The following is a 12,934-nucleotide window of genomic DNA, read 5'->3' on the forward strand; positions in this document are numbered from 1 at the left end:
TTATTGCATATAATAATTCACTTTATTGTATATAATAAACACTACGGAGGTATATACGAAAATATTGATTAAATTAATTTTAAATTAACAACTTAATTTGAAGAATTTAGTGAACTTTTATGCTTATAAAGTGGTCACGTATATCTTTAAGGGAAATACCTTTTTAGGTTTGTTAGATCACATTATCCAACCATAAGTATGTACTACTTTGTATTAGTTACTCTATATAACTACAAAATAGCATGTGATACATGGTGTAAATTTTTTTTTTCTTCTTCTTTTTTAAAACAGTGTAAGTGAATGATCAATATCACATATAACATGATATCCATCATATTTGATTTATTTAAAATAAAAAACTATACATACTCATTATATTTACACATTTTTATTTAAGTTATTTGTGGTTGATGCAAGGAAAAATGAAATGGGTTTGTTAGAAAATTAAGTAACTCCATAAATCACATTAAGTTAATGAGCAAAATTGATTGAAATCTAGGTAGTCATAATTGGTTGTTTTGGTGAAAGGGAATAAAACCAGGAATCTTCCGTTGGCTTTTAGCTGGCAAATGCTTCCAAACAAAAACCTAGGGAAGTTAATGCAAAGTGAACTTCCAAAAAAAGGAACAATAAAATTGGGCTACCTATGTATTTAGGTGACTGTTAAAGAAGATTTTTCCCCCTTTATAACAACAGTATTATTAATGTTAAGTCATAATACAATCTGAATATTAGTTGTTCAGTAATTTATTTATTACCTGTATTTTCTTTTTTAAGTTTCGTATGTAATGTGGACTGTATATGGAGTATGCATCTTTCATAGTTCAAGTCAACATGTTTTGATTTTAATGTTGAATTTTTAATAAAGAAAATATGTGGTTCGCGGGTCATATTATATCTATGACACATTAGATGCTATGTAATCAAAGAAAATTTCACGAGTATTTGTTTACATGGTGTCTATTTAGTGTGTGTATCGATTGTGTGTATCGATTACACACGTTATCAAAGAAAATTTACGAGTATTTGTTTACATAGTGTCTAATTAGAGTATCAAATACACACGTTAATTTAATAATAAAAAAAAATGTTCTAATTAAAACATACAATTAAGGGTATGTTCTCATTGACTGAACTCAGCTGAACTGAACTGAACTAAACTCAGCTGAACTGAACTGAACTGAAATAAATATTTTATAAGAGAAGGAAATTAAGAGCTGAACTGAACTGAACTCAGCTGAACTGAACTGAACTGAATTTCAACGTAAGAGAACAAACCCTAATATATACTCGAACCACAGCTCCAAATTCAGGAGTTTATCTAAGGCTTAAAGAAGAAATAAAAACCTCAAAAGATCTGAAACATACCACTTAAATTTCCAATTAATTTAGAGTAAAAATGTGAAATTCCGAGGATGATATACGTGGCAATCAAGTAAATGAATAGCGCCAAAAAAAATCACGGATTTCAAGAGAAGTAGAAGCTGCCTGATCAATCCTGATTCCTGCAAAGAAGAAGATAGAGTTTTCAGAGCAAAAGTCAGAGCAAAAAGACAAAAACTTAAACCAAATTTAATTTAATAATTTAACACTAAAATAATTAAATTTAAAGAAGGGAGGTTAAATTAGATCCAATGAAACCCAAAAAAAGCAAAAAAATTGATGGGATTTAAGAAGAGAATCTCAGTTTCTAGTACATTTTTTACCTGAAAATAATACTGTAAATTATGGCCAACTCAAATCAAAAGAGTAAGAGTGCAGTAGCAGAGGAGAGAGAAAATGTGCAAAATAAATTACTTAATTAAAGAGAAGTGAGAGTGGTCTCATCTCAGCTCAGCTTCATAGCTAGCTCTGGAAATGCTACTTGTATTTACTTATTTTAGGGTGTCCCTATCCATCACCATTATTATAATCTTTAATTTTTTTATTTTATCGGAAATAAAACCTTCTTAGATGTGTATAATTGAACAACTTATCCAAATAAAGTGAGACGAATAGATTATGAAATGAGTTTGAATACGAACATACTGGTTAAAGTAGTTTCAACATCATTGAATTTACGCTAAATGACTTGTAACTCAAATGTCTTAAATTGAATTCAAACTCAAATTAAGGGCCTATTTTGATTGATTAAATTGAGCTAAACTGAACTTATTAGAGATGAACTGAATTGAAATAAATTGACTGAACTTATTAGAGTTGAACTGAATATTTTATAAGAGAATGAAATTAAGATAAGAACTGAAGTGAACTGAACTTATTGGAGCTTAACTGAACTGAAAATAAGCTAAAGATAATAGGCTCTAAATGACTCTTATACTCAGTACTTTTGTTTTTGTATATTTACATCAAATCAGTAGTTTTATTTTAAAAAAATAATAATAAAAAAATAAAATAAAAAAAAACCCAATTATATATACTTTCTTAATCCCTTAATATTTGCTCCGTTTTTATTTTTAATTTATGCTTTTGAGTTTGCTCGATACTACTCCTTTAGGGCCTGTTCTCATTAACTGAACTCAGTTGAACTGAACTGAACTGAACTGAATTGAGCTGAGCTGAGCTGAGCTGAACTGAACTGAACTGAACTGAAATGAATATTGTATTAGAGAAGGAAATTAGAAGCTGAACTGAAATTAGGAACTAAACTTAATTGAACTAAACTGAATTGAATTGAATTTCAACGTAAGAGAACAGACCCTAACTTTTGGTTGCAAGGGTCTATCTTTACGTTTACGACCACTATAATTATCCCACCACTTTTCTTTTTCATCATATCATATTAATTAAAAGTTTAAAAATTGATCGTTTTAATAGAGCAAACAACAGGAGATAGAGAAAATAGATACCAATTTCAATATTTTAAGCTCATTTTTAAAGTGAAAGAATCAATAAAGATGCACGTACTCATCTAGTCATCTACCCTTCAAGTTCCAAGAAGGTCAAGACAAATGGAGGATAGAGAAGGAAGATATGGACATATGGAGGCTCAAATATTGTTGACACATCTTGTTTAATTTTTAAGTTTACAATGTATTTATATTTATATAAATTAAAGGTTTACACATAAAAGTAAATGTAATCATATAAATTGTTTCAATATATCCCTACCTTATAAAAAGTAGAAACATACTCTTATGAATAGTGTAATGCCAATTATACGCTTCAAAATGTGTATTTACATACATACCCTCATTAATATGTAGATGCTATTTTAATGAATAATGTTTAGACAACTATACCCTCTAAAATATTTATGTACTTTTATGCTTTCATAAATGTTAGTTGTCTTAAAAGTAAAAACATACTCTTATGAATAGTGTAATGCCAATTATACCCTTCAAAATGTGTATTTACATACATACCCTCATTAATATGTAGATGCTATTTTAATGAATAGTGTTTAGACAACTATACCCTCTAAAATATTTATGTACTTTTATGCTTTCATAAATGTTAGTTGTCTTGAACATTTATACCACCTAAATATAGTTGATTACATATATTTCTCTTATTGTTTTTTTTTTTTAGGAAAAATTTCTCTTATTGTTAATTTAACTAATTTTGTGATTTAAAAGCCAAACCAAAAAAACCTTCAAGATATGGCTAGCTATGATGCGCGCATCGCGCGCGTTAGCTGCCCTAGTAGATTTTAAATGTCATTTTTTTATAAGTATACTTATTAATAATACAAATAATAAAATATAAAATAAATTGTTATTAGTCAAAATATCATGTAGGCAAATAAATTATTCAAAATAGGTCACTAAATAATCATAATAAATAATTCCTAAATGGACCCTTTACCACAAGAAATATCCATTACTTACGTCAAACAAAATGATAAAGTATATATACAAGCAAATTATGAGTTTTAACCATCAATCAATTTAATCTTTAGGTTAAATTGATCTATTAATATAATACTCCATCCGTCCCTTTTTTACATTCCTATTTGTAAAATTACACGGGAATTAAGGAACTAAAAATAAAACAAATAACAAATAAAACAAAACACAATGGGACATACGGAGTACATAACATTAAATGATATCTTTGAGTAAAACAAAGGTTGGTTAATATTTGTCAAAAAAAAAAAAAAAAAACAGATTAATATTTAATGATGTCATGTGATTAATCCTTTGCAAAAATAAAAGGACCAATGCTCCTATTAGAAAATTAAGAACTAATCATATTCATCTAAATTTAGGCATAAGGATTCTTAAGGAGGAGTGAGAAAATAAGAGTGATAATAGGAAAGTAAGAGTGAGCATTAATTACAAAACAGAAAAAGAAACATAATTTGGGATAATTGGAAAAAAAATACTTACTAAAAAAGAAAAGGAGGAATATAATTTTGGAATACCCAAAAAAGAAATCAGGATTGTAATAAAGGGACGGAGGGAGTATCAATATTCAATGTGATAGAAAGGTCTTTGGGTACTCCCTCCGTGTTTTTCTAAGTGATACATATTGACTGGCACATAGTTTTAGGCAATTTAATTGACTTAAATAAAATAAGAGGTAAGTGGGGTAGTGGAGTATTAAAAAATTGTTAAAGAAAGATAATGGGGTTAATAGTTTATTGAAAAGTAATATATGTGAGAGAAAGATATAATAAAAAAGTAGTAGTGGGTTTGGGTGGGGACCACGAGAGGAGAGAGATATAATATTTTAATGTATTGTTTTGCCAAAAAAGGAAATGTATCACTTAAAAAAATACGGCTGAAAATGGAAAATGTATCACTTAAAAAAACACGGAGGGAGTATATGAATTTTAAGTTTCAACCATCAAATTAAACCTTTAATTTAATGGATCAACGCAAAATATTAATTTTTTTTAAAAAAAAAATCAATACTTGTAGTAAATACTACCTCCGTTACACATTATTTGCAACGATTTGACATAAAGTAGAGAGGAAAAATGTCTAATCGTTGCAAATAATATGTAACGGAAGTAGTAGATGAAGAGTAGGCAAAGGCGTTATGATTGGGTGGAAAGGAAAAGAGGGATTGACGTGATGAAGCATTCACTGGACTCACTCACTGGATTCAGTACTAATACTACGAGTAAATTAAAATTTAAAAATAAACCTTATCCATAACCTGAGTTTTCTCTCTCTTGCGCAGTAGTCTCAACTGATGCGGCGTCAGCACTAAATGCATATTTCTACATCTGCCACCTTTTTATTGTTTCTTCTTCCCACTTTTTTTCTTTTTTTTTTTTTTTTTCCTACAAATATTTTGCTATCCGATTTCTTGTTACTATGGGCGTCAACTAACACCACCCTTACTTTCTTTATATTAATCGCACATATTTAGGACTTATAATCTTAGAGTTGGAGGTGTCAATTCGGGTTGTTTAAATTGAAGTTACATTATTTTTAAGGCCTGTTCTTATTCACTGAATTCAGCTGAGCTGAGCTGAACTGAAATGAATACTCTCTCCGTCCCTAAATTACATTCATCCTTTCTATTTTTGGTATTCCAAATTTACATTCCTGCTTTCTATTTTTGGTAAATCAACTCTCTTTTTCTGTTTTATATTAAATGCATTCTCACTCATTCTTACCTAATATCACTCATAATCCTTGTGCCAAATTACAATGAATATGATTGGTTAAATTTTTTTAATTAGGAGCATGTGATTGGTCCTTTTTTTTGCAAAGGATTGATGACTTGTCATGAGTAATAACTAATCTATCTTTGTACTTCTCATTGCATTATCTAATTATTGTTATTTGTCTTATTCTTCCCTCCTTAATTCCCGTGTAAATTTCCAAAGAGGAATGTAATTTAGGGACGGAGGGAGTATTTTATAAGAGAAGGAAATTAGAAGCTGAACTGAACTAGACTGAAGTGAACTGAATTGAATTTCAATATAAGAGAACAGGCCCTTAGTTTAATGTATTACTTTAATTTCAGTTTAGTTCAAATTAAAATAATAACCCTAAAAGTAAAATTAATTTTGCGTAGATAAGGGTAAGAAACAAAGAGCACTATCTAAGTGTAAAAGGCTTTTGTGCATCTTAAAAAAGTTGTCCAAATAATTTGAAAATGTTTTGATGTGTTTGATTCCCTTGATTTACTCTAGTTTAAACTTTTATTTGACGGAAATATTCTAGTTTAAACTTACTATGCTTCTTACAACATATTTAATTTTAAGAACTTACACTCATAATATTAAAAGGTACTGGTACAAGCTAAGGTTGTTATACCCACTATGAAACTTCATTACATTGTCACATATTAATTGAATAATTCATGGCAAATTTATATGCTTATCCTATGTTTTTTTTTTTTAGTTTCATCTTATTTTACATTATCCTTGCACTTTGAAAATAAAAACTCACGTAACCGAAAGCGCAATTTTCCTAATAAAAATTAAAGTCTTGAAGATGGTGAGCTTAAAACAACTACATGCATACACCATAGTCCATACTCCATAGTTGCAATAAATAAACTAGCCTAGTGAAATTCAAAGCATTTCGAAAGGCTGAAGACATATTCCTACATTTGAATAATTGTCTGTATTAAATTCTGTTGCAAGATAGGTTATATTAAGGCTATTCGATTTTATGAATATATACTTCCTCCGTTTCTATTTACTTGCAACACAGTCTTGTGGCACGTGTTTTGAGGTCGAGTTTATGTAATGTAAACGGATAATTATTAATTATTATTTTTACAAATGATACTTAACCCTATTCTAATCTTCGTGTAAAAATTATATTGATAATATCGCTCGCCTACCCTCACTAATCATCTCCTAAAACTGCGTGCCCAAAAGATGTGTTGCAAGTAAAAGAAAACAGAGAAAGTATAATAGATATAATAAATTCAAGGGATTGATATGAATGAGAAGTTAACAACACTAAAAATAATTGCGTAATAGTATCATTTATGAAGTTTTAAATATGCAATACAATAGAAAATGTGTACTCCATATCTAAGACGCAATCAAAATTATTACTAATTTCTATGGTCCATATGTATTCAGCATAGAAAAAGGTCTAGCTAGTTGAGCTAAATAGTTAGACAACTAACAAGTGATAAAATGTGCTTTTAACAACTAAAAACCAACTTTACTTAGATAAATTAAGGGCACTATTAACTAATATTTCGCCTTTATCCTTTTATTTGTCTACTCTAGTACTATTAAGACAATAACCAATAAAACACAAAACATAAATATAACTCATGAAGGTAAAGTAGTCATGACTAGAATTGATTGAATTATATGCTCTTTAATGCTGTATTATATTTTTAAATTTACTACTTTCTCCGTTTTCTTTTACTTGCAACCTAACACTTCTCTAAAAAGAAAATGTCACAATACTTGCAACACACTATAAAAGGAAAGTTACTTTAGGGAAAAACTATACTATATCCCTTATTTAAAGCACATGACCCACTAATTTAAATTACACTCCTAACAACCACTCATCCTATTTTAAAGTTTATTATATCATGTAAACCTCACCTTTCTTAATTACCGCGATAAAGGGTGTGTTGCATCTAAAAGAAAACGGAAAGAAAACGGAGGAAGTATTTAATAGGGCACCAAACTAAATCTTACAGCAAAAAGTCTAGTTGAGATGCACCCCAAAAAAGTAAAAAGAAGTGGAGCATATGAATTGGCATCAATCAATTTAGTTCAAATTCATCCATCAATGCAATTTTACTTCCCTGGTTTTGGGAAATTATGGCTTTATGCCAACACACTACAAACATACAAGAAATAAAACAAATACAAGTATATTTATTTATTATTTACTTGTAGTGAGTATTATTTTTGAAGGAAAATAAATGTACTCCACAATATTAATAGTTAGAAATTTGGCATTTTTATTTTTCTGATTTTTGTGGGGTCCAATAATTTTAATTAGGTATGGACATAGTAACGTACTTCCTCTGTTTTTTTTTACTTGACCTGTTTCTTTTATCACGCTTGCCAATGCAAAACTTTTACGATCAATAACTTTAATTCTCCATAAGTAAAATTTACAAAAGTTATATATTATGATAGTACTTATTGAGACAAATTCAATAAGGTCTCACATGAATATGTTTTTTCCTTACATACTATTCACAAAAAACGGTCAAAGAAGAGGTGGTGAATAGTGTAAAAGTCAAAGCGGGTCAAGTAAAAAAGAACGGAGGAAGTAGTATAAATGTATAGTAGTACTAGCAGTAGAAGTAGTAGGGATAAGAGCTGAAGGGTCATAGTCACACACGATTTGGATTTTGGGTCACCTGGAAATATCAAATTATTTGTGGGTCAACTTCTTTTGTTTTTTTTCCTTACTTTTACAATTATTGCTAGTATTCTTGTTTGTGTACTAAAATTAAATAAATAAATAAATGTACTACAAGTATTATTCATATTAATCATATATATATATATATATATATATATATATATATATATATATATATATATATATATATATATATATATATATATATATATATACTTTTGTCCATTTGGAAAGAGTCAAACAAGTAAGAGGTTTGATCAAATTATTGCAACTAGCTTGTATTGTTGAGAAAATTGTACTAGCTTATTGATCGAATATGCCATGCATCATACATGCACCTTTTGTTTAGACTTTTTATTTGTGATTAAAGTTAGCTTAGTTAAGTTAGATAGTATATTGTTGGTTGGACTTACTATATATCCTTTCATTCCTAACTATTGTAAGTTTGTTACATGATAGAGACCATATACCATATTCAATCCTATGATTTTTATGCAGTCTACAATACATTAAAGCTATTATCCAACGTCTTCATATGAAACCAATATCCATCATATTTCCACTAGTGAGTGATTTTATGTAGGTCATGTACTCATGTCTGATGCATGAATCTCTAATCAAGTTGATTTTAGAGACGGAGAGAGTACAACATGTAATAGTAGTACACGGAGAAGTTGGGGCCAAAAATGAAAAACGAACAAGTATTTAATGGGCATATGTTACCATGCTTTGTCCTCAACTTGCACAAAGTATGTATTCATGAGAATCATGACCAACAAAAGAGCTGGTACGTCGGTATCGAAGCTGACCATATTATATACTTCGTATATAGTTTGTGATTATTTACTACCATAACTTTAAAATTATACGAAGTAGTAGTTTTAGAGCACATGGCTAGAAACTTGTGCTTTATGTATGTTATCATGACTTTCAATAACATTCACATACAATAGGGTTTATCTAAATACGTAGTATATAGAATTGTCTTGTCCTTATTGCATTATTGTGCTTGTGTTTTCATATCAATTAAAGTTGAGAGGGTATATTCCATTAAATTTAGTTTATAATCATATCAAACTTTTTTTTTTTTTTTTTGGGGAACAATTAAATTGCCTCAAATAATACTAGTATATGAAGTTGTACATGATGAATTGAAGTTGTACTAAAGAAGTAATAAAGACCATAAGAAAAAATCGAAAACCTTAGGAGCTCAAGCACAATATTAATTAGTACGTATATACGTCAGGTATCCCTTCATGATAAGAGTATTCTAATGTTCACTTCTTTCTTACTTTTATATAGAAGAAACACTGGAGTTTCAAATAGATACACAGATCTAATAAACTTTTGTTGATTTTCAAAAGGTGCTAATATTGCTATTTGCTCAAGCTAGATATAAAACTAGAGAAGGTGATATAATTGATTAATTGCCATTAGATTCTTATATCTTAATAAATCAGTTGATCATGGGTTGAGTCACACCTAAATCGGTCATGTATAACTTTCTCATACGTTGAAACTGAGTTTCTCATCTATCATTGAAAACTATAGAGATAAACTTTCATCTTTACTTAAAAATATGTCCATTTAAGGTTCGTCCAATTCTGTTCATTCTCGAGATTCAAACCACAAATAACACAAACCAAAATGAAACAAGAAAAATATTTATACCGCGGCTCACAAGCATTCTGATCTAGCTACTGAATTAGGACATTCACATTGACACACTATGTAACTATATACTTTGTTGATTCCGAAAGTATTAAGATTCCATGCATATTAGTAGCAAAATTATCAACAATTTCACTAGTACATCGTACCTTTTGGTGCAATATGTATTGCAGTATTGGTATTTGCTTATGTGAATAAATTCATTTTCCAAGTGCAATAATAATTTCCAATATTTTACTTACATGTTATTATAGAATGCATTTAGCCAGGTTCAATTGTAATCAATTAATTTCAACGTATAGCAATGATCAAAGGGAACAATATTAGTACCAATTAACATCTATGCTAGTCCTTTAGGAGATATGAGTAGACAAAAGAGCACAAAGTCTTGACTTTACTTTCAATAATTTTTGTGCCTCTTTATTTAATTTTTAGTATTAGGTGGGTGCTAGAACAAGTCTAAACTCGACATGATATGTGCACTACGTGGAATTAAGATTTCACACAAATTTATGTCTCTTCAAAATACCTAGAAAAACCCTTTGCTTCTATATATATATACCGGAATTTTAAATAATGTCATTATGTGGAGACTATTTATGAATCGATTTAGGTACTGTATTGACCCGAGCCTATCATTCAATTCTTTGTGGGACATTATTGAAGACCAATTGGAAATATTCTCCACTACAAATTGTGTAATGTACCTCTCTCATCCTTGTCAAAAACCCACCTGAACTAGTCATTTTATAAAAATTATGCCATTATCCTAAAGTTTGTTGCCTGGTGGTCATCACTACATGCATCATTAATCTACTAAAAGGACCAAAGCATATTCTATGGCTCTTATAGACCGATAAATCAGTTTACACAACATAAGAACCCCCACTTATCATATCATATACTAGTACAAATACAATAATACAATGCAAAGATATATAAAAACAATTTGTCAAGGTTACTCATTGTTCAATCTGTTACACCGAAAGGCATAAACTGCCTACATATAAATGTGCTCATAAGGTATAAGGCCCTGTTCTCTTACGTTGAAATTCAGTTTAGTTCAGTTCAGCTAAGTTCAGTTCAGTTCAGTTCAATTCAATTCAGCTCCTAATTTCCTTCTCTTATAAAATATTCATTTCAGTTCAGTTCAGTTCAGCTGAGTTCAATCAATGAGAACAGACCCTAAGTATATAGATCGGATAAAGAAATAGCCTTGATTGTAACATGCATAAGGTACAATTAGTTGTACATATATATATATATATATTTATAATGGTTGACATCATTTTAACCTTAAAGCTACTAATTGAAACCGTTCATTAATCTAATGCACGTAAAAGGGGTCCTCTTAATTAATTATAATTAGCTTGAAACTATAACTAGTGGAATTGGTCAAATGAACTTGATTACGAAAGGACTACTTTATTGAATTCTACCAATCGATGTAGTGTAAATGGATTATATTAAAGGAGGTAACAATTACGAGTTCGTACATGCGTTATGTTAATTACCAACTTAGAAAAAAATTACTCTAGTATAATGAACATACATGAAGAAATTAAATACTTGCATAGTTGTATAACAAGCTGTACTCGTAGCTTAATTGTAAGCATGAAACATAAGCATGTTGCTTGATTGGCGTGACTCGAAGGCATGCATGGTGCATTAGTTGTGGTTTATAATGGTGGTGCGAAGTTGCGAACGAGCTTTCTAGGTGATCATGTCACTCATGTGGCCGGAGAGTGGAGTACTGCAACACCAACGACTTGTGAGTTGAATGATACATATCATACAATTAACGGGGAAGTAGTTGTGATAGAACACACATGTAAAATGTGAGATTGTCTAGGATTTTTTCAGGGAAATCATTTAACATTAGAAATATGGTAGAACGTGACATGCATCGTGGTTATTGTCTTTTATTTTATAATAAAACTTTGCTTAACTTGTATGTGGGTTGTCCCTCCTTCTGCCACCATTGGCGTATTCAGGATTGACAGATAAGGTGTGTACAATTATATACTTTATAGAAAATTATGTTGTAGTCAGCAAAAATAACGGTTGGGAAAAATGTGTAACAATGGGATTTAAACTCTAGACTCGACTTAAATTCAAGAAAGCTTAAAAAACACTTGAATAACTAGCAACCTACACTTAATTTATTGCTAAAAGGCTGCACTAAATTTTATTTTTATGTAGTTGCAGGGTATGCAAAGGCATACCCTTGGTACAAGCTATATCCGTCCCTGCCTGTCGCGCATTTTAATTTTAGACCTTACATAAACTTATCAGTGTGTCAAAAATTTCGCCAATAGCATATCATTAACTCCAAAGTCTTTGCGTCTATAGGATCTAATATGACTTTAATTTCATATGAAAAATTGATAAACAAACGAACATTATTTCAAGGAAAATCAGTGAACATCAGCTTAGGCATATAATGATGCCAACAATAGTCAACACAAGAGAGTTGGTGCGTGGTGGTGACTTGTTTAACAGTCATAATGTATCAATTTCACGGTTGAAATGATTGACTTGTACAAATTGTAATATTTGATGATGAAAACAGCATAACCTAGACAAACAAATTATAACCTATTCTCAGGTTATAATTCCTCACCTATGAAAAGTTAAAAACTATAATTTGTCTTTTCAATAATTCTTGTACATCATGTGAATGACAAATATGTACAGAGTAGTATATATGGTTTAGTTTTACAGATCTAACGTAACCTTTTTAAGTTTAAGGGAATTAACCCAACCTTTCATCAAAATTAATTTAGATCAGCAAAAATTAGTGTTCGCTCGTAATTCTATTGAGTACAAAAGGTATTGATTGGTTAAAAAAAAAAACGTTTGCTCAACAAAACAAATTTTGATTAAAAATTAGTTTGGAGATTCAAATATGTCTGTATGAATTTGAACAAGTATTGAAATTTCTTTCAATTTAACTAGTAAAACTTATTAACTTAATATTCTCAAACGTAGACAAACTAGAG

This window comes from Chenopodium album, chromosome 24, assembly GCF_948465745.1.
Source record: "Chenopodium album chromosome 24, dcCheAlbu1.1, whole genome shotgun sequence".
NCBI classification, from domain to species: domain Eukaryota; kingdom Viridiplantae; phylum Streptophyta; class Magnoliopsida; order Caryophyllales; family Amaranthaceae; genus Chenopodium; species Chenopodium album.